Genomic DNA, 26,235 nt, shown 5'->3' on the forward strand with positions numbered 1-26,235 from the left:
GTTTTTTAAGACGGAAAGTCACAGAAGTGTTTAATAAATCTCCAATTACAGTTCCCACGATATACCGTAGATGGATACTGAGTTTCAGACAAGAAGTACATTGCATTTCAAAGTTTCAATTGAATTTAAAGAACACATTTATCATGTCGAGGGCTAGGTTTGAAATCTCATGGCTTTTCCAATACCTGAAAAAATATATATACAATTTGAATGATTAGTATTCAGTCTTGCTTATTCTTTGACTCACCACTTCGTGACCTAAACTAATAATCAAACATATTTGCCCATTCCAAACAGTATTTCTTGTAGACTGCTTGTGTAAAGACATTGAATGATTTCAACACATTAAAGAATCACATATGTTTGGTAAATGAAAGCAGGAAGTACAGTATAGGTAGAAAAAGCCCTGCGAGGTATTTCAGTAAAAGAAACGGTATGACATTGGAACCTGTGTCAAACATGCTACCCAACCTTAATAAATATAGTTTAGCAACATACAAGGGAACGGTTTCATCCATCTGCTCCACCTCCACAACCCCTTCCTCCCCCTTTATCTGTCCTCACCCTGTATTTACCAGCTTTCTCTACAGACGGCACCTTCATATAGCTCACAGGATCTGAAGATTCTCCCGGTTATTTGCGTGTTGCTCATCTCCTCCCAGAACCTTCCATATCTCTGCCTCTCTCCTCTCAGTCTCCCCGTGGCTCTCCTCTCATTCTCCCCGTGTGAGGTCGTGGAATCGTGGCAGTTGTTGCGGTGGGAGGTGTGGTGTAACCCCGGCTGTTTTGGCAGATAAGCCTCAGCAGGCCCACCTGCTTCCCCCGATGCTCGTCAGCCAATAGGACTCGAGCTGTCACAGGCCTTCAGTCGGAGGCAGAAGGTTGCCACCTCGACGTATCCAACGCAACCGCCTCGTCGCGGCTTGGAAACATGGAGAGCATCTACATTTCAAATAGGAAATGTAAAAGACTCCAACGAATTGTATCATATAGTTGGAAAAGTGCTCCTTATTTTTGTTTAGTTTTAACTTGAGCTAGTCTTTTGAAGAACTGGATGTAACTGATTAGGTTCTTTACAGAAAATGTGGACAACCAAGTCATTTTTCAGCAAAAATAACAAACACTTAATTTGCTTTTTTGAATCCTTGCAACGAGATGTTTGATTTCTTACTTTGGACTTTTAGTTGAACAAAAGTGTGGTCTAACTACATCGAGGGAACCAAAAGCAACACGACTAACGATGTCCATTATCTGTTGTGACCCTCAATTTAAAAGGATCAAATGTGATTCCATATCTGCCTGGGTTCTGGAAATAGATGCAGCTAAAGATCCTGGAAACAAAGCTGGTATCTCGACTTAGACGGAAACAATGGAGCACCAAAGCAGTCGAAGCCTCATGAATAAAAGTGGATCGACGGAGCGGTCTGTGTTTGGTCGGTTTGCTTCATTGGTATACTTGTATTGCAAGCCTTAAAGCCATTATCTTTACATTTGGATAATCAAGGTCATTGGTTATGAAATGGGACCCGGGATCAACAATGTTATGTTTTGACGACAGACTGTGTGAGTCTCAGGAACTACTCAGGCCTTTAGCGTTGTGATTCCCTTTTTTTAATTGATTTGTTTCCGCGCTAATGACGGCTATAAAATCAAGTTGTCCTCTTTGACGAGCCAATCATCTTGACTGCCATCCCTCCCCCAGGCCCTCGCATCACTTCCTGATCTGAATGTATAAAATTCAGCCGTGGATTTACAGCTCTGACTCGAGCAGTCAGGTTTTTTTTTCTTCTCCGCCTCGAGCCAAAGAAGCGATTTCTTGGTGAGAAAGCATCATGGTAGAGGTCAATAAACAATGACTCGGTTATTGCGTGGTAGATTGAAAAGGAAATCATTTTGTGGTGGAGAGAGGGAGAGAGGCAGAGAGAGAGAGGCAGAGAGAGAGAGGCAGAGAGAGAGAGGCAGAGAGAGAGAGAGGCAGAGAGAGAGAGAGAGGTGTGTGTGTGTGTGTGTGTGTGTGTGTGTGTGTGTGTGTGTGTGTGTGTGTGTGTGTGTGTGTGTGTGTGTGTGTGTGTGTGTGTGTGTGTGTGTGTGTGTGTGTGTGTGTGTGTGTGTGTGTGTGTGTGTGTGTGTGTGTGTGTGTGTGTGTGTGTGTGTGTGTGTGTGTGTGTGTGTGTGACCGTGACCCCAAATATGTTTTGGTTTCTTTTTTCTCCCTGCTTTATATTCACTCCCCACACCTCGTTCACTCGCGCTGTTCTCCGTGTCACGTAGGCACAATCGCTTAGTCTCTCTTTTCTCCGGAGACTTAATGTTTCCTGTTTGGATCCTGTTTGCAAGGCTTCAATAAGAATCACTTAATGGATTGAGAGAGGAGACGGACCCCTGGCTTTTTTCATAGCCCACTGAAAATGTTCCAGGAATAGGAGCAGCTCAACAGTCTTGCTTTCTGTGAGGAAGAGTCTTTTCTCTTTCTGTTCAACCGAATGCTAAGTTTTCCCTTTTTAGTTTTGTCTTTTTTAACTCAAATCCTGCAGTAAATGTATTCCTTCATCCTCACAATCCCCGCTACGCTTCCTGCAAGTTTAAAGCTCGATTGTTTTTTAATTTAGGGAGTCTGATTTTTTTTGGGAGTACGCCCTCACCGCTCTCGCCAACACGCCTGCTCTTTCCCTCTGATGGTGGAGAGATGGATGGCTGGGAGAGAATGATCCTCATGGCAGACACATCAGTCAAGCGGACAAATGGCAGCCCTAAACTTGGAAAGCCATTAGCAGAGCCGAAGCAGGAGTGAAGCCGGGCCAAGACCCTCTGGTTTCCATGATTCCCCTTTTTAACAGAGCGCCGTCCTATGCCAGGCCACGACATGGCGGCGGGGGTGAGACCACCTCTCTGTCCCGTATGTTGACATAGGGCCGAACCCCAGTCATTAATGAACTAACCCTCCAAAGAAGCATGAAGGGGTCGGCTGTCTTTTCATTTATGACTCATGCAATTGGCATAAGGCTTGGTGGGAGTTGAGAGTAAGTCCTGTGACGGGCATTATGTATTTACCGCCCTGCGTTTACAGTTTGTCAACACTGACGTCATGATTCAGACGAGGATCTGGACAGAGTTACGTTTTTGGAGAAAGGCTCCTAACGTGTTTTTTATTTATTTATTTTTTTACTTTTTACGTCTTCATTTTCTACCTTTTTGAACATCTCCCTCCCTCGTGCTGGACGACTGCCAATTTGCAATCATATTGAATCTCGTTTTTTCTACATCGAATACACAAAACCGCTTTTCTAAACTTCTCTTACAGAATCAGGTGAGAGGTTAGTTTCCCTGCGCTTGACTGAGCTCCACGGAGACGAAGAAACATTTTGGAGAACATCAGCAGAGGCTGTGTTTATCTATTTGTGTCTTTTGTCTTAGCAGCTGCTTTGTAAAGGAAATATTGTTCCTTTTTGTTCAAACAGAAATAAAGAGGCAGTAGGGAGGGAGGGCAGAGGGGGAGAGAAACATTAGCTTGTCTAAACGATGTGCCAGAACTCTCCGTCTACAGTAACAACACTGAATACAGCAATGCATGTTTCTAATGATGTCTATAAAATCATGGCTGAACATAAATATTGAGGGAGAGACATGATCGTTAAATGTACATTTTAATGAACAAAGCAGTTGCTAGACAACATTGCGCTTAAATGCTTGCAAACGAGATGGGATTCTGGGTGCAAAATAGACCATTATGGGCAAATTGCGTGCTATAGACGGAGAGGAAATTGGCGTCATTTCAGACGTGTGATTATAGCGGGCTGGTAAACAAAAACTGAAGTGTCTGATGTTTGAGTAGTTGCCTCATCATGGCAGACAGTGTGTGTGTGTGTGTGTTTCTGTGTTTTGATATTTAACACTCTTGTGTGACACGCAGGTAGGGGGGAATGCTACCCTGCAGGAAATGTCCTGATGCAAACAGAGATATAGCATGGGGGGATGTGGAGCGACTCAAACAAGCCATGTTTTTCAGTGCGTGAAAGAGTGAGGAGCTTCAAACTCTGACAGAAAACTACTCCAATTTGGAATAAAACACTTATTTACACTCGACTGTGACTTGACACAAGAGTGGAAATTGGGCACTGCGTGAGTAATTATTTACATTTATCCTCTAATCGTCTCTGTTGTTGAACACTTTGTAGATCCATCTTCTAAAGTAGCAGGCTTTTAACTCATTATAGGTGATCGCAAAACACCCGTGATAACAATGTGAAAACTGCCATAAACACACAGGAACATGTCATTGTGATTATGTTACTGTGGGTATCCATTTTGATCCTCAAGGAGAGAGCAACGAGTAATGTGTTGTCTAGACATACGCAAATAGAATGTAAAAAGGAAGACAAATACAAGCAAATGGATATCAACAAATGTTCAGAAATAGCTTTAAAGTAGTCCTTATTTTGCTTTTACTTCTCTTGATAAACCACAAAGTACACAGCCTTGGGACAGTTACTTACATATATGTGATTTCCACACGGCAGGTTAGTAAAAAACATCACTTTGGAAACGTACTGTATGGCTGGAGCTGCCTGTCGAAGCGGCCAATAGGTAGACCCTCCAGAAAAACGAATTTACTGCATAATCAGCATATTTATCAAAAGGCCGCATAATCCCCGCATTTTTCCACAAAGTTGAGAAAAAAAAAAGTTAACTCGTCGTGACGTCATCAGCTCGCGCATCACAGAATGTAAACAACACTGTATAGAGTGAACGTGTGGAGCTCACACGATAGAGAAAACACCAAGATGAAAAAATCTAATCCATCTCATTTACCGACGAACATTTCTATTAAAGACCGGGCAAAAAGTGGGGGGAAACTATTCTGCACCCCGTGCAACTGTGTGTTGGAGCATAAGAGAAAGTTGACGGTGGCGACCCACTTTGATTCATTCAAAAATGCTTTCTGCTGCTGCGGACAAGAAAGCCATTCAACTCACGTTCACGAGGGATCAACCTCCAAAACCCTTTCGAGGGCTACAAGAAACGAAGTGAGTAGCCTACAAGATTGAAGCTGGTTAGATAACGAACGAGTAAATGAAAACAGAATGAAGTGTGTGTGTGTGTGTGTGTGTGTGTGTGTGTGTGTGTGTGTGTGTGTGTGTGTGTGTGTGTGTGTGTGTGTGTGTGTGTGTGTGTGTGTGTGTGTGTGTGTGTGTGTGTGTGTGTGTGTGTGTGTGTGTGTGTGTGTGTGTGTGTGTGTGTGTGTGTGTGTGTGTGTGTGTGTGTTAAACATTGAATGTGTTTAATTGAATAGTAAAGGGGTTTAACGTTAGTGGCAGGTTGTGTGTGAGAGAGAATAAATAAGACAGCCCAATATTTTCAAAAATTGTTATTCTTTTTTCCCGCATATTTCGCAATTTCACCGCACAAAATCACATAAAAACCCCGCATGTTTAATCGCATAATCAAGGATGTTTGCCCGCGTTTTTCTGGAGGGTCTAAATAGGCACCCATATTAGAGACGATTTATTTTACCTTTACGTATTCTACTTGACCTTTTTGTTCTGAGGAAATAATGAGGGTAAAACTTTGGGCCATGCATCAAACAGAAGAGGAGGGAAACATCAAATAAAGCTGTATTAAAACACAACCCTTCCAAGTCGAAGTGTTTCACCTTAAGGCTCATTTCATGGAGAATAAGCACTCGAATGCATTTCATAAGATCAAAATATCACTTAGTTTGAGCCCTTTATAAAATGTAATGGCTTCCGTGAGTCACTTAGGCCAAGTGCAGTACAAGCGCGTCTGTCTGGGGCTTCAGACATAAAGGACATTATCTGTCATCGCACTAATAACCAGACTCTGGCATGAACATATTATGTACACTTTGACCCCCTACCTTCCCTTTACTTCCGATCTTTGTGGGTTTTTAGTGTTTCTCGTGAACAATGCACACCGCCCCACCCTTCAGCAGTCGGTGAACTACTTGTGGCTGGACGGTCTATCTGTGACTGCCTGTTGGAGGGATTTTAAAACAATATGAAAGCTCATCTACCACCTAGATGCCTTGTTTACTGAGAGGCTTTGCAGTCCGGGGGAAACGGGCAAACGGGAGCTTAAGAGCGTGGCCGCCGGGGGAGAAAAAGGGAAAGCGTTGACAAGGCAACGGGAGCTCATTATCTCGTCGTCTATGCCTGTCCACGGAGCGCCATTGATGGGTGCCAGAGGACAGTTTGGAGCAGACTAATGTGGTTGGACCCTACGTTTCCCACAAAAGACGATCAAGCAGGAATAACACGTCCAAGGAAATGACACGTCGGCGCTGTAATCCTGGATTACCTGTCCGCCTCGCTCCTTCGCGGTCGCGTCTGCATGTGGCACGTTTCAAATCAGACAAGATAACAAACAGTGGCTCAGCCTCCACTGCTGTGAGGCTGTGTTTGATCGTGTTGTCAAGATACACAATGTGTGCAGCGGGAGCTCCATCGCTCTCCGTCCTCTCATCCTCTGCTGACCAGCTTCTTACAGGAGGTGTGCCGCGTGGACAGGGGCAAGACATGTTGTCCTGGGTCATGCAATGCAGTACGTATTGGGTCTGATTATGTCTGGGTGATCGATCATATCTACAAAGCATGCAAATATCTGCTGCAGTCATCGATTTTTACTGACGTACAGGAGGGCATAGCCACGATTACAAAAGAAGCCACATCTGTTTTGTTAATTGCAAACTTCGATATCACATTCTGTATCGAGAGTTGTCTCTTTTGCTCACCTGTGTAAAAGCTTGGAGGGGGACACGTTTATGTAAATCTTAATTTTATCAGGCGGCATCATCTAGGTGTCTTTGCAGGAAGACTTGAGGGAGAAAGATAGTGAGAAAGAAAAAACACAGAGTAAGCTAGCAAGAAATGATAACCATACATTTCAACTTTAGGTAAGTTTTGAAGGACCTGAGGCTCAGCCCAGATACCAACCGGACTGTTTTGCTTTCTTTATGTTTTTGCATCTTGTGGTTTTCCATTTCCACTCGGGCTGTGCCATGATGACTGTCTCTGATAATAGCCGTAGTCAACTTATATTCAAACTTCAGTCTTCAAATGTATGTCATGTGAGAGTTGCGTCCCTAAAGATTCAATGGCTACCATTTATTCACATGGTCTTGTTTTAAAAAATGGAATTTACAGGTTTTTGTAGTTCACATTAGGGCTGAACGAGATACCGTGTCATGGCGATATGCGCGATATTCACATCGCAGGGACGTGCGGTTATTATTTATATATTTTTTTTACATTTTTTTTTTTTCCGCATTTTTTTTTTTTGCGTTCGTTATTAATAAGGTAAATGAACTCAAACACGTCATGTTACAATTATTTTGCTGCTTGCTACAAAAGGAAAACTTGCGCGGCTCTCATGTCAGGGGTACTTGAGTGGAGTGACATGCAGGCTCTGAGTCTGCATGCACAGCAAACAACTATTTCAGATGCCTTTGCCGGTGTTACACCATATGAGAGGTTCAAAACGGCATAAAGGAGCTGGTGTATAGCTGTTCTTCATTTTATTTTTATAATGTTGTTTAAAAGATGTCCACTACTTTGCTGCCATTTGCACAAAAAAGGTTTTAATTGTGGAATAAAAAGTGAAATGACCTATTTGGTCACGTATGTTAATTCCCTAATGTGATAATGAAGCTTCCTATAGTTTAATGTAATACGTTTAGGTACGTTAAGGTATGATGAGTCAACCAGTTAAGATCCAGACGTCCGTGACTAAAGTCCTTCATCCGGTTAAATCTAGTTTTAAAATATATCGCAGGGGGAAAAAATATCGCAATGTCGTTTTTTTTCAATATCGTGCAGCCCTACTTCACATTGATAAGAAAAACAAGTACGGTGTAAAGGGAACACGTTGAGAAGTGCACACTTTTCAGCCTGAGTGCCCAGAGAGATCTGCATCAGCAGCTCTGTGGGTGAGGACGGTCCTCAGAGAGGGTCTTGGCCCGCTGCCACTGCTCACTGCCACAGGAGTCCAGAGAAGGTAAAGCCTCCAGTGAACAGCCCCGACGTGGGCCTCGGTTCAATCCCCATCCTCAACCATTTATTTCTCGAGTGTACCAACTTCTTTTCTGTGAGTTTCCACGCTGTTTACATTTCCGTCTCTCAGCAGCGAGTGTATCTTTGCATGATGTGTTCTGCTGCTGGTGTTTACCGAGGGGTACGTCTTGTGTTTGTGAGAACTGAGTGGGAGAGAGGGATTTAGTGTTTTTCCTGTTCGTCATTTGCTTGATTTTGGTTAGGAGCTCGTTGGCAGCCTGCAGCATTTCTAGTCACATTTAGTTGGCACATATAGTGGTATAGCTCCGAGTGTAGGCAGAGATTTGACGTCTTGGATTCCTTCAAGAAGACTCGCTCGTCACTTGCACGCATCATATGCAAACGGAAAATCTTTTGTCCAAGGGCAAACACAAACCTACTGAGTTCAACTAAAGTCCACTGACAATCAAACTGTGATTACAGAAACGTTGATACAGTGTGTAAGGAGAAGTTGACCGTGTAACTTTGAAAAGCAGTAGTTGAAGCATTGCTGTATTTCTTTCTGAGGTTTTTCTGCATTGTCTCGTTTAAAGCAGTGCTATTTATTTTTCCCGGCAGAAATTAGACATCAGATTTGTTAACATTTGAACAACAACCATAGCCATTGCACAGTAAAAACACAACATTACAAGTAAGCTCAGTTCTAAAGTATGAAGGATTCAAAGGCAGGCACAAAAGCACACATAGGGCACAATTATTTTTATTTATCAGGTCTTTCCTAATATTGTCTGAAAAATGCAGACCTTTGCTTTTTGAGTTAACCTTAACGATCTATGTGAGGTTTGCTGAGTCTGCGTTTTCGTCACACTGCGGTCTTTCTCTGAGGGCAGGACGGCTTCTCGATTTCTCATTGTACTGCCCTGCTCAAAGGCTACCGCAGTGCAGACAGCGTGGATAACAAGTAGGTTTTTGATTTCACACGGTGTTTAGTTGGATAGATATGTTGAAGAGCACCTTAAGGTCCCATGAAATCGACTGTATGTGAAACAAATTGGGCGCTCGGCTTCTTCGTTTAGCATACAAAGGAGCCCTAAATTGAACAAAGGAAATTGCTTCATTGCTTTTTCTTTGTCAGCTCACGTGCTGTTTACTTTGACATGTTCCAATTTAGCCGTCAAAGTTACTGGAAGGACAAAGGGAACACACACGTCACATATCACTCGATAGTGTACAGTTGGTTGATAGCATCTAAGAGATTCACTAAGAAAAAAAAAAAATCAAATACGAATAGACATTCATACATCCTAATTGATGCTTCGCTCGTAGTGGGAGGGAGACAATCGCTGTAATTGTGAAGAGGCAGGGTGACAAGATGTAAAAACAATGCCACTTTGTCTGACTGTCTTACACACACACACACACACACACACACACACACACACACACACACACACACACACACACACACACACACACACACACATTCTGTATTTAATGGCCCAGAAAAAATAGAATTCGTGCCCACAGAGGGAAGTATGTGTGTTTGCATAAATATATGGTTTGAGGTGTTTATTGCCGAGTGACTGTGGGGAGAAAAGGCCCCTCTCTTTAATAAAGACACAGGTTGGCAGATTGGGAGTGTCACTGCATGTGGCATACAGCCTCTTCAGGTGATTTATGAGCGCACTGCTAGGCTATTACATTACGGGCCCAGTGCTATTCAGTGAGGGCGATAAGAGCAGCCCTCTGTTGAAACTCTGCCGGTACAAGCGTTTTGTTTTAGTGGTATATCCCTGCTTCTTGATAAAGGAATTAAGTATAAGGAAAATCTAATCATGTTGTCTGCACTGCGGCTGAAGCTCATCTATTAGGTTAGCGTTACCGCTTTCGCCCTTCAGAGTTCGCCGAGTAATGTTCAAGGGAAGACGGCTTGGAATTGTTTGCGTCCTCGTTGAATTTCAAATCGTAGACCTTTCCTTATTGCGTAAACAATATTATGCATTAGCTGCACTCGACTTGCATGAGGCAGTGAAAGCAAAAGCAAGTATCCACCCTCTTGAGAACGGCCTCCATTTATTCTGGAACACTTCTCGCCAGAACAATTTCTACTCGACTCAAAAGGTGCAAGCCTGCAGTTTGTTCCCAGTGCGATTGGCTTTGGACCCGGCCTTGTGTTTGCAGAGAGAGAGGCCGACACGCCGAGGCTAGAGTTCACGCTGCAGCGCGCCCGCAGCCGAAAGGCCAGTTGTCAACCACCAGCGGAGGGAAAACAACGGGGCGTCAGCCAGAGCGGTTTGGAAAAAGGACGAGTCAGGGTCGCTTTCACTTAGCACAGCATGTGGTCACTGCAGTGAGCCACAGGGGCGGAGAGGAGCGGGTAGGAGGCAGCCTTAGGCTTAGGTAAGGAGGAAGGAAGTACTTCTTATCTTATAAACACAAAGCGTGGTTCTTCATCAAGCTAAACCTTACAGCATTATTGTGGGAGGGGGTGAGTGATTGTTATCGTTACCTTTCATTAGCTACAGGTCTTTTCTTGAATCAATGATGTCAGAATGGGGCTGGTTGCCAAATCCAAAGTATCTTCCCACTTAAAGTTGAATTAGATTACACACTTCAAGTCTATCATACCGATCTTCTTTCAAAAGTATCACAGATATTTCATTTTGTTCCGGATGTATTCTGCTTCTCAGAGTTGGAAGCTGGTGTTTTTCTACTCTCAGCATTATTCTGGTTCTGGTTGCAGACCTAAAGGCATCGGAAACCTTTGACATTTTCTGAATGCTTGATGAATGTGTGGGATTATTGTCCTCTGGGATGATGTGCCAACTGATTTCACTTTTGGCAGTCCAACACACAATAGCATCTTTAGACATTTGCTGCTGCAGCAGTGGAGTCGAGCAGTGACGAGCCTTGTCAGATCTCTCCCTCAGGGACCCTTCCCAGCACGATGGAAAAAAGCCACATAATTAATTGGTCTAATGTTCCACTCCATCGTGACAGCTCCTCAAGAACTCACTTGTGACGAGAAAGCATGAAGACCCATCTCACTATCAACGATGCTGATAAGGAGCAATCTGTATCATTCATGACTGAAACCAACAGATCCAGAGACAGTTTCATCCCACAGGCGATAAGACTCTTAAACACCTGAACAGCTGTAACAACAGCCATAACATTCATTTATCTGTGTGCCTAATATATCATTCCAATAGCTTGCATATCGACTCTTATTTCACTTTTTTTTAAACTATTCCTTTCTTTTTGCATTTACTTTTAATATTTATTATTTACTTGCACTATATTTCCTGTTTTTCTGTAATATTGTGTTGCACTGTCGGAGAAGCCTAAGATTGTCATACAACCATAACTACTTTGTAGCTATGGTTGTATGACTAATAAAGAACCTTGAACATGAGGTAAGAGGTTGAAGGAGCCCATCGTCGGCGCTCCATCCTCCCATCACTGAGCACATCATTATATCAGAGGCGGTGGATGTGAACCACTTTCTTGTTTCATGTAATTATTGCAATTGGGCCAAATTTCATATCTTTTAAAGGCCTCTTAGAAATGAACAATTTGATACATTTATTCTGCTAAACATACCATTTTACGTTGGGTCTGTCCCCCCCCGAGGTTGGCGAGAAGCAGCCGTGCAAAGACAGGCTGAGACAAATAATGCAGCCCCCTATTTGGAAGGCATTATCCCCTCAGAAGTGTGAGGCTATTTATGTTGAGTGTGGGTGTTTGTAATGAGTGTGGCCATACCAATGTGCCAATTAGTCTCATGCTCAGAAATCATAGACGCATTCCTGCTTCGCCACTTGTTAGCAACGAAGCTGTGATTTGGACAGAAATAATCGCAGCCGTGATGATGATGCAACCCGCCAATTCATTTGATTTCTCAGCTTAATGCCAGTTTTTCTTGTTTTTAAACACTGACTACTATATTCAGTTTTTTTCTACCAGGATGGAAATGCTCCTAAAAATACTTTTACGACCAGTTGTAATCATTTAAAGCAAGGATAATTGAAATTAAGTAGCACAACTTTCCACAGACTTGCTTCTAATCAATTCTGCAATAAATATGTCCTCACACTAAAATAAATCACATTCATCATGTCGGAGGTTATGCACCGACACTAAGTGGCAAGCAAATGATTTTTTTAGTATTAATCTGGAAAACTGGCAAACATATTTCAACGGATTCAGAACAATAATTAGTTTCTGAGAAAACATTTGAGGTTTAAGATATTCTACAATATCATAGCTTCAAATCCTGATGATATTAGTGGATGCATCCTGCTCTACCCCTCAGACTCAAAGTGAAGTCCACAGCTTTGATGTTTGCTTTATTAGTTTTATCTTCAAAGGACAGTGGGAAGATTAGGTCAATCTCCCCACACCTCTGCACCCTTTAGCAAATGTTCAGTAACACACCACAAGGTATCATCACACACATTAAAACTGAAGGGCCTTATCATGCTGTGTTTTGGAGAAAGTGATAGCTAACAAGACTCTAATGTGAGTAGGAAGGGGAAATAACATCCGTGTCTGCCTCGGTTAGCGGTGTGGTCAGTTATTTCTTTTATACGCAGGTGCTTCGTGGATGCGTTTGACATCTTAAAAGTAATTGAACTTTAATGAAATTCTTGTTTATAACAAAGACTCTTTCCCGTATTGAACACTCAACTCAGAGGGAACAGATATGAGCTATTCCTAATTTGAAAACCCTTTTTTTAAATAGTCTCACTGGACATTTGTCAGACTCCTCTACCCTCACGCCCCCAGTCCATTACATTCCCCTCCTTCTCTAAAAGACTGCAATTAATCTAATTAGTAATCAATCAGCCGGTGGGCCTCCCGCCTCTCCGGTGCTAATGGAGGATATGACAGGCCTGGACCTTGCATTATTAATACCTCCATTCCTGGAGCCCAGGCCCCCCCCCCCCCCCCCCCCCCCCGACACCCACAGCCAGGGGCCATTGATCACTACCACAACCCAGTGAGCACTGCAAAGCCTGCTGGGACATTTCCAGAGTAGTGGGAGTGCAGGTGGGGACTGTGGTGTGTCAGTCTGCGTGGGATGAATCTGTTTAGGGGGTGATGTTGGGAAGGGAAGGCCGAAGATTGAGTATCCTAAAAGTGTGATGACGCCTCGGTGGATCTTGTGGTCTTTGGGGAAGCTCAAGGAGTTGAAGGATTGTTTGAGTGGCGTTAATAGGAATGTTGTGCTCATTTGGTTAATGGGGCTCACCTCCAAACTATTATGGCAGAATAAAGGGCGGGCTCTCAGCGGGGCTATTTCCAGGAAATGAGATTAGAAATTATAGAACTCCGCTAATGCCGGGGCACAATGATTGCTGTGTGGCAATGAAACAATCACGGCAACATTATCCTTCATCTCCCATGTGTTATATGATCACCGGGTCTAATAGCTGCAGCAGCTGAGGTTACAGAGCAGTCCCACCAGCTGATGTCATTTGCTCAAATCGATACTGGAACCTGCTCCGTGCAGGGAAACAACGGAACCAATCGCGTAAAGCTCTTTGTTTCAAGCTTACCTGTGAACTTCCCGAGCTACACACAGACGCAGAGCCTTCCTGTGTCCTCGTTAACCGAATCTGCTAACTCTGATTCAGCTTACCTCCGTGCCAGCGGCGGGTGATCATGTTGGTTATCCTATCAGCATGTTATTTTTGAGGCTACGCTGTTAGAGCTTTGGCACTCGGGGCTGGGCTATGATTTAATATTTACTTTCAGTGTAATCTAATCGTGAGGTGATTATATTATGTCCTAATTCAGGATTTCAAGCTAATTTAAATCAGAAATGTTTTTTTTGAAGGTGGATTTGAGTCATATGTTTTGCATTTCTCCAATGTGCTTTTCTCAAATGATCTTTCACACTTTAATCAGCAGCTATTTGGAATACATCTGTAATGTGAGTCTCTTCATTTTGGACTTTTGTTTGGATAAAACAACCGTTTGAATATTTCGCCTGGGGCTTTATGAAACTTTTAGTGTGTGTTCATAATCTTCTGACATTGTTATAGACGTGAAACAAGACCTTTGTGTCTAATCGAGCATAAATAAACTGCAGATGAATGGATACTGAAAATAATTGTTAGATGCAGCCGACCGATGGCAAAGAGAGACTTTAAATTAATGTAAAACACAACAATGAGTTTCAATATAAAGGAAAATTGTTCATTTGACGGCTTTGATCAGCAGGAAGGTAATGGGAATAATATGCAACACATATCATACGTTAATATCCAATGTGCTGTTTGAGAGATTGTGGGGCTACAATATCATCCTTTAATCAAAGTGCAGAGACTTCAGGATCTATTGCAAGGAGCAATACATCTTTATTTTTAGTTTGTGCCTCATCCTTCTCCCGTCTCTCTCTACTGTATGTTGGTATTAAAAAAGGCCTTTTTATTATGTGTGATATTGACTTGTGTCTGAGCTCCCAGCTCCATGGGATGGTGATGCTTTTTGACAGGAGAAACAGCTGTGGCCTGTCCACAGTGGTGTGTGTGTGTGTGTGTGTGTGTGTGTGTGTGTGTGTGTGTGTGTGTGTGTGTGTGTGTGTGTGTGTGTGTGTGTGTGTGTGTGTGTGTGTGTGTGTGTGTGTGTGTGTGTGTGTGTGTGTGTGTGTGTGTGTGTGTGTGTGTGTGTGTGTGTGTGTGTGTGTGTGTGTGTGTGTGTGTGTGTGTGTGTGTGTGTGTGTGTGTGTGTGTGTGTGTGTGTGTGTGTGTGTGTGTGTGTGTGTGTGTGTGTGTGTGTGTGTGTGTGTGTGTGTGTGTGTGTGTGTGTGTGTCCACCCACTTCCCATGACTCAGACCAGCTGTCATTAGTTGCGGCGTCCCACTAACCCGCCATCTTTACAGCGCCCAGGTTAAGTCACCATCAGCGAGCGGGCCAGGGCTGTCACAGCGCTGCTCGATGTGCAGGATGCCGGGTTGTTAAGTATTTACAGGCCTTCAGTGGCCGTAAGAAGCCTCGATGGGAGTCGACGGTGTTGAGCTCACAGCAGCTGCAGTCAGCCGCCTCTTTCAGGAGGGATTGGGAAAGCAATGCAGCTCAGAGTCAGTGAGCTGGACGCGCTTTATCCAGGGATAACAACATGAGTAATCACTCTGCGGTCACAACCTCCATCCCAAACCCCTTCCTCATTTGTGTACCAAGAGGCTGTGGGTGTACGTGCGTAGGTGAAACTTTCTGTGTAGGAGGTAAGCTCGGTTACAGAAGATCCATGGAATACTTGCAGTTCGTTAGCCACCACTGTGCGGCCTGTGTGTGCATGTTTGTTGGGAGGTTTCTGAACTTACAAGAGCAGGAAGTTAGTCTTTAGTTCGGGTAGATTGTTTTTTTTCTTTAGGGAGGCTGTTAAAAGGTTGACAGTCAAGTTGGTGAGCTGAGCTAAAGAAAGCAAAGTTCATATTTGTTTTCCTGCCTCTACTGGGACATGTCCTCCATGCTTTAAAGTTAAAAAAGACCTTTATTTTTCTACCTCTTGTCACCCTCTGTCTGAAACCAGAGCCAAGTCTGTTCTGATTGGTTAGCTGGCCGGCTCTGTAGTGATTGGTCAACCACTTAGAGATGTCCCGCCCCTTAGCCTATCACATACAATGTGTTGGAGTGCTAGCCAATAGAAGTACGAGTTTTACATACTGATATCAAAATGTCACGGAAGTAAACAAAGAAGTCTAGTGGAGGCGTTTCAGTGTGACCACCTGTCACTCATACCTCTCCACCGATCTGGTTTTCATGCTTTTCCGTTTAGTAGCAATTACTTTTCTCAGCAGCAGACATATTCTCGAGGAACACGAGTCCTGATACTCTTCACACTATTTATGCCACGTTGTCAGTTATGAAAACAGAGTGTGGGTGGAGGTTTGGACACAATCATCCTGAACTCGTGACTTGCCTATTTGTTTTCAGTACACAGTAACTAGACTTGGACACAAACACTGATATCATGTTCGTGAATATATATATTTGAGCGAATGTGCATCAACAGAACATGTACATATTATTCCAAAGTGCATGTTCTCCTTTTTAAAACATTAAGCATCTTCCAGGAACCACGCAGCCCTCTTCCTTTCATCGCCATGGTTTGCCTAACATCTGGCTCTGCGTATGGCCTCTCTGCTTGTGTTAGCCGTGATGTTATGACAGCAGAGTAACTGAGGAGATTGCACTGAGAGAAGACGGAGCCCCTCTCTGGGGTTCAGAGGGTCATCGGCCCCGTTAAAGCCAAAGAGACAAACCCCTGATGCTTCTCAGCCTGCGTGTTTGCAGTGCAGCTGTTGCTCTCGTGCTGTTGTTCATTCTCATGTTTGTTTCTGTTTGTTTCTCTCACAGGAAGTTTGTTGAAGACTGAACATTTTTAGAGGGAGAATCTCAAAGGGGGTTTCAACCCCTGACACTCCACTGACCCCCCCACCCCCCTCTTGGTCTTTAAAACCCCGCCTCCAAGACCCCTACAAGGATACAGACCCAATCCTGAGAGGAGTGGAAGGAGATAAAGATTTGTGGATTGGTGGAGCATTGGACTTAACAAAACCTTTCTGTAAGTACAATTATGATTCTCATTTTGCAGCGTCATAAATATCACACATCAGCGTTGAAAGTTTGTTTTGTTGACGTAGAACAAAACAGACTGAGCTTGTTGATAAGTAAAGTATCTTGAACTACTTACAACAGTGTTTGTCCATCACTCAATGAAACCCCATGAACGTCCCAGGAAAAACAAACAGTACTGTGGGTCGTTGGACATAATATTTAATCCTGATCTGATTTATATTATGTCCTAATTCAGGATTGTAAACTAATTTAAATCAAAAATGTTTCTTTTGAAGGTGGAGTTGAGTCATATGTCTTTCACACTTTAATCAGCAGCTATTTTGATTTTGAATTCATCTGTAATGTGAATCTCTTTTGTTTGGATAAAAGAACAGTTTGAATATTTCGCCCGAGGCTTTATGAAACTTTTAGTACGTTTTCATACTTTTCTGACATTGTTATAGAAAAAGGCCTTTCTCTAATCGAGCATAATGGTTTTTGAGAACAAAACAGACTGGACTTGTTGATCAGTAAAGTATCTTGAAATTCAGAATCAGAATCAGAACACCTTTATTAGTCCCACAGAAGGGACATTTGCAGCGTTACAGCAGGAAAGAGCCACAGACAGCTTAGTGTTGCATATCTGAAATGCGTTCAAGTTATAATATAATAAACAAACAACACAACAATATGCTAAAAAAGTACTAAGTTCTAATATAATAAACAATATGCTAAAAAAAAAAAAAAAAAAAATTACATTTTCAAAAATACAGATCAAAAACAAATCAACAGTGTTTGTCCATCAAAGACACTCAATGAAACCCCATGAACGTCCCAGGAAAAACCAACAATACTGTGGGTCGTTGGAAATAATATTTGTCTGCTATAAATTCAAGTTAAAATCGTGTGCGGCTCAGATTGCCACAGAAATGGAGAGAGAAATGTCTGCCTCTGTCTGTCAATAGCCTTTCACCCATACCTGATTGTATAAGCCACTGCGGGTCATGATGTTGAAGTGTTTTTCCAAAGTGGCACAAAGAGAGCTTTCAATCTCCGCTCTGCCTCACACACCCAGGTGGACCAACAGACACGTAGCTTCACGTTATGCAACACACTGTTGTTTTCCATTAGCTAGCCGAGCTCTTATTTGCAGCCATTTGACAGAGCGAACGCCGGGCCAACTCGGTATTCATGCCCCCTTTTCAAAGCGCTACCATTGTGCTGTGATCTCTTTTTTTGGCTAGCTGTGCATATGTGCAACACGAGGCCATTGTGGAGTATTGTGCGTCAGTCAAAATGAATAGAAGCCCAGTGCTGACAGCAGGGAAACAATACATGATAAATAGGAAGGACGCAGAGTATATACGAGCGAGGTATTGAACTGGATTGCTGGCATCGAGGTGGCACGAGGGGCCCCCGATGTGGACGGCCATTTTCTGCCTGTCATTATTGATGACACAAAGACATATCAAAGGGGGTGAAATGGGACAGAACGGCAGTCAATGCGGTCGCACAGGCGTGAAACATGATCAGACCGGCGAGATGAATAGAGGTATTATCGTGCCAAAAATGCCAGAGAGACGGAGGCAGAAAGGGAGTGAGTGGCATTGCTCTCGTATCTTGTCACCCACTCACTTGACAATGCAGGCAGTGTGTCCTTCCCACCATAAGTGAAGCACAGTTTGCTACATATTTCGCATGCATGAACATTTGTTCACGGCCCACATGCTTTAGTTGAAAAACAAAACAGTTCTCTGTAAGCCAAACCAAAACAACGGGATGCTCTCTGTTAACCCGGCCCGGTTTCAATTTGCACAACTTAAAGTAAATGCGCTGAATTAAACTCTGAACCCGGCAGTCACCTACCAGTTTAGTTCATATCGTTATTCGGGTTTGTTAAAGCACATTAACTCTGTTCCACTCCCCACCACCTGTCGGCAGGAACCTAGTTTTGGCACCTGTTTTTTTTAAGCCACCAAATTAGGGAGAAAGTCGGTACCATACTGAGAATATCAGCTGTCTCAGTTTGTTTTCGTCATGCTTTTAGATTCCAATCTTTGGAATGTCTGTGTTTGGATGAAACACATTGGCAGAAGGAGAGGAGACGTGTCAGTCCTAGTTTTGAAATCCAGGACGATGCAGGTGTATGTTGTACCTGAGCACACTGAGATGCCCCCCTGAGTACATTCCTTGTCTTTGCCCTCTGATAAACTCCAGTTAACCTCTCTCCCTGTTCACCCTGAGGGCTCCTTTCTTTATCAGTGGCCCTTATTCGCTGCTTTCTTTCCTTTTCCTTCCTCCTCGTCTCGTGCTCTTGCTCAATGTTAAACGAGGGCACGGACACACTCGGATGTGCCGAGACAAATTGGCACAGAGGAGGCAGATGGCGATGGGGAGGAGACTGGTTGTCATGCCATTTGCCGCAGCGACATGAATTGATCTCCGTGCCGCAGAGCAACCACACTCGTGTAATCCTGACTGGTTACCCCATATACACACACACACACACACACACACACACACACACACACACACACACACACACACATACACACATACACACATACACACACACACACACACACACACACACACACACACACACACACACACACACACAAGAAAGAGCTCTGCCACCCTACACCAGCCTTCCGTCCCCATTAGTATCAGTGATGTGTGCATCCGAGGCGCTTGCTAACTGTCACGGTGTCTCCACTCGGAGAGGAGGGGGACGCCGAGGGACTTTGACGGAGACACAGAGCTCAGACTAATGGTAGGCTGGTGGCACTCTGGGAGCCACGACACACACCCTACCGCAGAGACACATACCATCACTGATGCACTGTACATGTTAGCAGGCTGTTCTATTTACAGAGCCGCTGTCTTAACAATGTTTACCCTCGAGACCCCGCTACAGCTTGACTAGATTCCCCCCATGGGTGTTGTGATATTGCAACATGGCTTCTGGTAAGATCACAGTTTGTCAGACAGGACTGGCGTTTGCTCATTAGGCTGTTTCCCAGGGATGTGGGAATGTTCCCCAATTGAGTTTTTTTTTCTTTCTTCAAAGCAGCGCTGGGAAGGGATTTAAAAAATACTCCCATCTTAGCTTAAATCATGCGGGGCTGAAGCAGAGAACAGCCTCTCAGCTCGCAGGAGGTGACACACTTTAACTAAGGGCATAAAAACAGAGAGTTTTACTTTATAATGTTGCTTCTCTTCCCCTTGTACAAGAAGATATTCACAGGTCAGGATGGCTTGTCCTATTGCAGGAAAACAAAACACTTTAGGGGATGGATGTTCCGGTAATATCAGTTTGAAGTGTTTTTAGCCAAGTACGTCAACACATGCAGCTGCATATTCTTACAAATAAGTAATCTCCTTAAGACCTGGATGTTATCTACTGTCCACTCTATACAGTATATGAGATCTAATTTGGTTAAATAATATCACATTTTAAAAATAATGAAATGACTAAGTAGTAGTGGTTATGCAAATTTTAGAAACTTTAAAAACCATTTACATGCTCAAAAACCTAAATAACACACCACAGGAAATGGAAAGCCCCACAAAGCACAATACTGTAGGGCCTCGTTAAAATGTTGTGTCAGCTTTTTTTGAAAATGTAACTAAACATTTGGTAGCTTGTCTTAATGTCCCCTGTCACTTGATGTGGTGTGTGAAAAATCAACATGTAACCAAGGGTTTGAAATGACCACATCAGCTTTGTGTAATTGGTATATTTGTGAACACTGAGGCCTGATAGCTTCTGTCTGCTTAAGAAATAATCAACACCCGCAACAAATCTTTCACAGAGCAAGGAAACCAATCTTCCGAGTCAAATTAATTCCCCCGAATGGAGTTAATTATAAAAATACAAGATTTTTAAATGGAGTAAATGCTTCAGATTCTCTTTGCATTACAACCCTGCCTTCCCTCAGTGGGGGCGGGGGGGGGGATGGGATAATTGCTGGCTTTAGCTCTCCTTACCTGGAACGTGACGAGATAACGTTCCCACGGTTGCTCAATATTCAGTGAACCTGCGAGCCCCGAGGAGTGATATCGATCCGCAGATGTGATGTATTCCCTGCTTTCCTCTCAGGCATCTGCACAGTCATCTGTGTGGGAGTCCTGATGCTCCCTCAGAGAAGAACGCATAAAAAGATCAAGAAAACTGAGAAAACAGAAAAGCACATTTCTCATATCGTTGAAGGCCTTTGAGGACTTTCCTCTCGAGCTGTGAACATAATTATTTTGTTATTGATCGGCAGTTTGCTGGTGTTCAACAGTGATCTGATGAGCTTTTCTTTTTACCACAAAGAGAAGCATATCGATTGAAACATGCCTTTCAGACTAATATTTGGACTTGGAAGAAACTTTCTGCTGACTCATGTTAACATTGGATAATTATCGTCACATGGGAAAGCTGAAGTGATGCAACATCCCGGAGAAATTCAAACTCGCCACCTAAGCAAAAAAGATTGTCAAACCTCCCCCAGCATGCAATGTTTTTATGAGATGTCCACACGCTATTAGACAGTCTGAGCTGCTGGATAGAAGCCAGGTTGTTACACCAACACACACACACATGCAATCGCGTGTCCGTGAACACAGACAGCAAGCTCCGAGGAGAAAACAGCCCTCAGTTTGTGATAACAGCTCTTTCACTGTCAGCACAAACAATCTGCAGGCCTCCCTCCCCACAACCACCGCCATAGTGTTTGCATTCGCCAAATTCATAGAGAAACAAAAAGCTCCCAGGACATGGAGTGCAAAAACAAATCTGCAGCCGAGTTTAAATAAATAAGCTCCCTATAATGGCAGAGAAATCCTTTTCTAAGAGCATAATATTGTGGCTGTTTGCTTTCCAGAAGGAGCTTCAACAGGTGGAAGAAAACACTTTGACACACTCTCATAGTGCTGCTCCATTATGGCAAAAATCATACTCGATTATTTGGGTCAATAATTGGTATCACTATTATTAAAAACGATTATCCATTTACTTTGAAAACATCAATTTATTGGAGAAAAAAAATGTGAACAGTATGTTTTTAACAGTTGATTACCCATAACTTTAAGTATAACTCAACTGAAAAACCAATTAAAAAAAAAATAAATAAAATAAAATTATTTGAAAAAAAAAAAAAAATCGTTTTATTTCGATTACGTTGTTTTCGTAATCGTTGCAAGCCATAATCGTAATTGCGATTAAAATACGATTAATTGAGCAGCCCTAACTAACCTAGAAATTGCGAAAAAAAAAAAAATTATATAAATGTTTTTGGTTTCGTCAGTGTGGGCATGTGCGGGTGGAGGGAGGGAGGGGGGAGTGTAGTGAGTGTACTGTGATATTACAATATATGAAATGGCATCGATTATTGTACACTATAAGGAAATAAAAAGACTTGTGAAAAAAAAGAAATTGCGAATAAATCACGGCCAACTGAACATTTCTCTCTGTCCATGCGAAACCCAAGTGAGCAGGTGATGTTAGCCAGGTTACTAACTCCACCCTCAAATGGTAAATGGACTGTACTTATTTAGCGCTTTCTCCAGTCTTTAAGACCCCTCAAATTGCTTTACATGCTACATGTCATTCACCCCTTCAAACCCATTCATACAGAGCAGTGTGCCTTACTCTAGGAACTAACATTCACACACACTCACACATCGCTATCGGGAGCAACTCAGGGTTAAGTATCTTGCCCAAAGATACATCGACATGTTGGCTGCATGGGCTGGGATCAAACCCACAACTTTCTGGTTGAAAGACGACCGCACTCGCCACAGTCGCCCAAAAACAAACAATATACCACATGAACAAATAAAACAAATGGACCTTGCATTCTGCACCTACACTCCCCGTAACCAGGACTAGTGTTTGCATTTGCCGTATGTTTATAGAGAAACAAAAAGCTCCCGAAACATGGAGTCAAATAAACTATCTGCAGCCGAGTTTAATGATACTTTCCATGTAACGACAGAAATCAATTTTTAGAGCTCATAACTGCTTCTACAATGTCAGCAAACATGGCAGCAACCCTACCACACACCCATCAGCGTGAACATCTGTATCAGGAACAAGTTCAGGTGCGGTGGACGTGAGCTTTCCTCTGAACTCAACACTCTGATCCCGAGGCAGTGCTGTTTCTCTGGTTTGAAACATTTAGCCAATTTGAATAATGCGAGTGGTATCGCTGCAGGTCGAGGTGAAAGTCAGCAAGCCCTCCAAAACAAACTCCAGGCTGTTTATAATTACAATTTCAAATTAGCAAAGGTTCAACCGTTTAATACTTTTTATGTCTGAAACAACACGTAAAGGTCACAAAACAGCGGATCTTATTTTAGTAGGCTTAATTTATGATAATGTTCTTTGCTGTTGAATAATGTTTACTTTGAGGGCAAATTAATTCAATTAAAAAAAGTTCAAATATTTACCCATTAAAGTTGTGTCGGTTTCACCCTCAGATAACTCCTGTGTGCATTAACATTGGACTCTTGGCTGAGCTCCAGGAGAGCAGCTTGAGATGGAAAGGATCTTTTATTTTCTAGCTTTTGGCTGTTTGCACTTGTCAGCTTGACACCGTTTCTCCACACGTGCTTGCCAAAGAGAAATGGTTTTATTCCTTTTGCTGCCAAAGTGGAGGTGGACACGGATACTGTCAAACATAGATTTTAGTATAAAAACTTCTGTTACACCATAACATCCCTAGTTCATATGCAGTGTAAACCAGTTACGTGTAGTTACAGGTAACAAGTTCAGGTACTTAGTCAAGTCAAAACTCAAAGTCAACTTTATTGTCAATCTCAAAATGTGTTTGTACACACAGAAAGATCGAAATACTGTTTCCCACAGTCCCAAGGTCGAAAATAACCCGTTCAAATACAAGAAGACTCAATAATGAAAAAAACCCACAAAATAACTGTTTACTTCAAGTAGGATATAAATAAAAAAAATGATGGGCATAGTGCAAATGAGTGCAACATATTTCCATAGCAGCACTTAGTTGTTTCACCATTGTGTTTGTGTTGCCTACAGTTGGGTTTATTCAGAAACCCTTTGAGAGCAACACAAGAGGACAATATTTTCTGAATCAGACGCCATTGTGTGCAGGGTTCCCACGGGGTCTTAAAAAGTCTTAAATTTGATAATCTGAATTTAAGGCCTGAAAAAGGTTTTAAATATGACCAAAAAAATAAGAAAGGTCTTAAATATGATTTAGAAAGTCTTAAAAATGATCGGATTTGAAAAGTACTTCTGTGTTGAGATTGCGTCTAAATGTGTTTTGGGAGGAAATGTCCGGGCTGCAAAGTAACCAGAACGGTAAGAGCCTTTCAGTTCCCCCCAACAATTTGTATTGAAATAAATCAACATGGAACTAGTAATCACTAACTTTGTTTCCCCCGGCCCCTTATCGGAGAACACCCAGCTAGTAACTTAGCAACCAAGCTTCAGTTAGCGGCAGTCAGAAAGTCAGGTATCTTCGAATCTACTTACAAATAAATATGGGGAAGTGTAAGTTCAACCGTATTTGGTTGGAAAACATCGAATTTAGTGCTTGGTTGAAACCAGTGGAGGGGAACGTGTTTGAATCCCGCTGCACCTTTTGCAAAAGAAATTAGCGTTTGTTTTGCTAATGTAGCGTTAGCTAGTGCAGCGTTAGCTAGTGTAGCGTTAGCTAGTGCAGCGTTAGCTAGTGTAGCGTTAGCTAGTGCAGCGTTAGCTAGTGTAGCGTTAGCTAGTGCAGCGTTAGCTAGTGTAGCGTTAGCTAGTGCAGCGTTAGCTAGTGTAGCGTTAGCTAGTGCGGCGTTAGCTAGTGCGGCGTTAGCTAGTGCAGCAGCTCCCGCAACAACACCGGGGGACCTCCGGGCGACGTTTGGGTCTACGTCAACCCTAAAAGCGGAGGTGCTGCAGACGCTAAATACCGTAGCTAAACATCAATCATGCAACAGCAACGATGAAATAGTGTAGCCAAGGCAGCAGAGCTCTGCATATAGCTCTTGTTGCACGCACACACACACACACACACACACACACACACACACACACACACACACACACACACACACACACACACACACACACACACACACACACCGATTATTCATTGACTTTGAAAACATCCATTTATTGAACTTTAAAACAAATAATAACAGTATCTTTTTAACTGTTGATTACCCTGAACGTATAATTCAACTGAAAAACCAATACAAAAATAAATTATACATTTAAATAAATAATATCAAAATAATAAATACCAATAAACAAGATCAACAAATATTTTGGAGCACACTTCCACAAGCTATTAAACATATATAAATAAAAATAAATTAGACTAAAATGAATTAGATCAAATATGTTGTAGTGCATTGTCACAACCTAGCAAAGCAAAATTCAGTTTTTTCCGATTATGTTGTTTTCCTAATTGCATTTAAAATATGATTAATTGCACAGCCCTAACACACACACACACAGGCCTACACACTTTTTGTCTAACACGCTAACACAGTTCTGTGTAATGTTAAGGTGTTATGTTCAGTCATTGTTCTTATGTTGAACATGAATACATTTACTTTAAGTAATTATGGGACGTGTTTCTTCTTTCATAGCAATTTTCCTTCATACTTTCTTGCCGTGAAATAGGTCTTAAATTCTATTCAAAGTGGTTTTAAAAAGGTCTTAAAAAGTCTTACATTTGAGTAGGTGAAACCTGCAGGAACCCTGTGTGTGACAGAAATCCAATCTTCACCCAGAGAGAAAGAGAAAGAGAGAGAGAGAGAGAGAGACACATTTGTATTTTGACAGCATCAGATTCCAGCCAGCTCAAATAGATCAGAAATTCTCAAAGATGTGAACAAAACTTTAAAGTTATTTTGAAAAGCGACGTCGCAATTTGAGCCTCGCTGCAACCAACAGACTTTGAGGCGAGAGCCGAAGCAAGGCTCAAAGCCTGGACTTTTTAATGACAGAATGTGCTCCGTCATTGAGAACACTGATTAAAAACCCCTTTGTGTCATGGTCTGTGCGGCACGAGCATATGGCCAAAGGGCTTAAGCACTGAGAGAAGACATCTGCAATTTCAACTCACTGACACAGAGGCAGGGAAATGAAATAACATGCAAGATTAAAGTAAATCTCCTTCATTCCTCTTCCAGAGAAATGCCTCATGTTGTGAGTGCCAGTGAGAAGCTTTTCAGTGGAACACAGTTTTTTAAGGATAGATTCACAATGTTGTCATAAAACCGCCATAAGGTGCTCAAAATATCCTCATTACTGCTGGAGACACACAGCAGCCTCTTGATTTCTGAACAGAGAGAATGTGTTTCATCAAAAGCACCCAACAAGGTCATCTTAAATATTATTTTAGATTCAAGGTCAGCCATGTTTGTATGTGCGCCATCTTGGATTTATATGTATGTTTACAGACCCATTTTTTCATAAGCTTCCCAGTTTCTTTCAGGGGATTGTTGATCTCTTCTGCAATTCAGCCATTAGTTTTGAATTTGGACGGCAGCCAGGCCACAAGCTCCAGGCCATAAAAAAAAAAAAAAAAATTATGAAATGTTCACAAAGGTTAACAGTGTGTATTAAAAAGAGCATGTGTTTACGGGTCGTTGGTGTCAAACACTTAAGCAAACATTAAAATGATAAGTTGCATAC

At 42.5% G+C, this 26,235-nt stretch overlaps 1 protein-coding gene across 1 annotated transcript in view; it reads left to right on the plus strand.

Annotated features, from left to right (window-relative positions):
- The window catches only part of sema6cb (semaphorin 6Cb), a 188,795-nt gene that overhangs the window by 52,193 nt on the left and 110,367 nt on the right, over nucleotides 1-26,235 (plus strand). Inside the window, exon 3 of the mRNA XM_079640911.1 lies at nucleotides 16,374-16,581. The gene's annotated coding sequence lies outside the window, so the exon portion shown is untranslated. The remainder of the gene's footprint in view (nucleotides 1-16,373; nucleotides 16,582-26,235) is intronic.

This window comes from Notothenia rossii, assembly GCF_949606895.1.
Source record: "Notothenia rossii genome assembly, chromosome: 7".
Classification (NCBI taxonomy): Eukaryota; Metazoa; Chordata; class Actinopteri; order Perciformes; family Nototheniidae; genus Notothenia; species Notothenia rossii.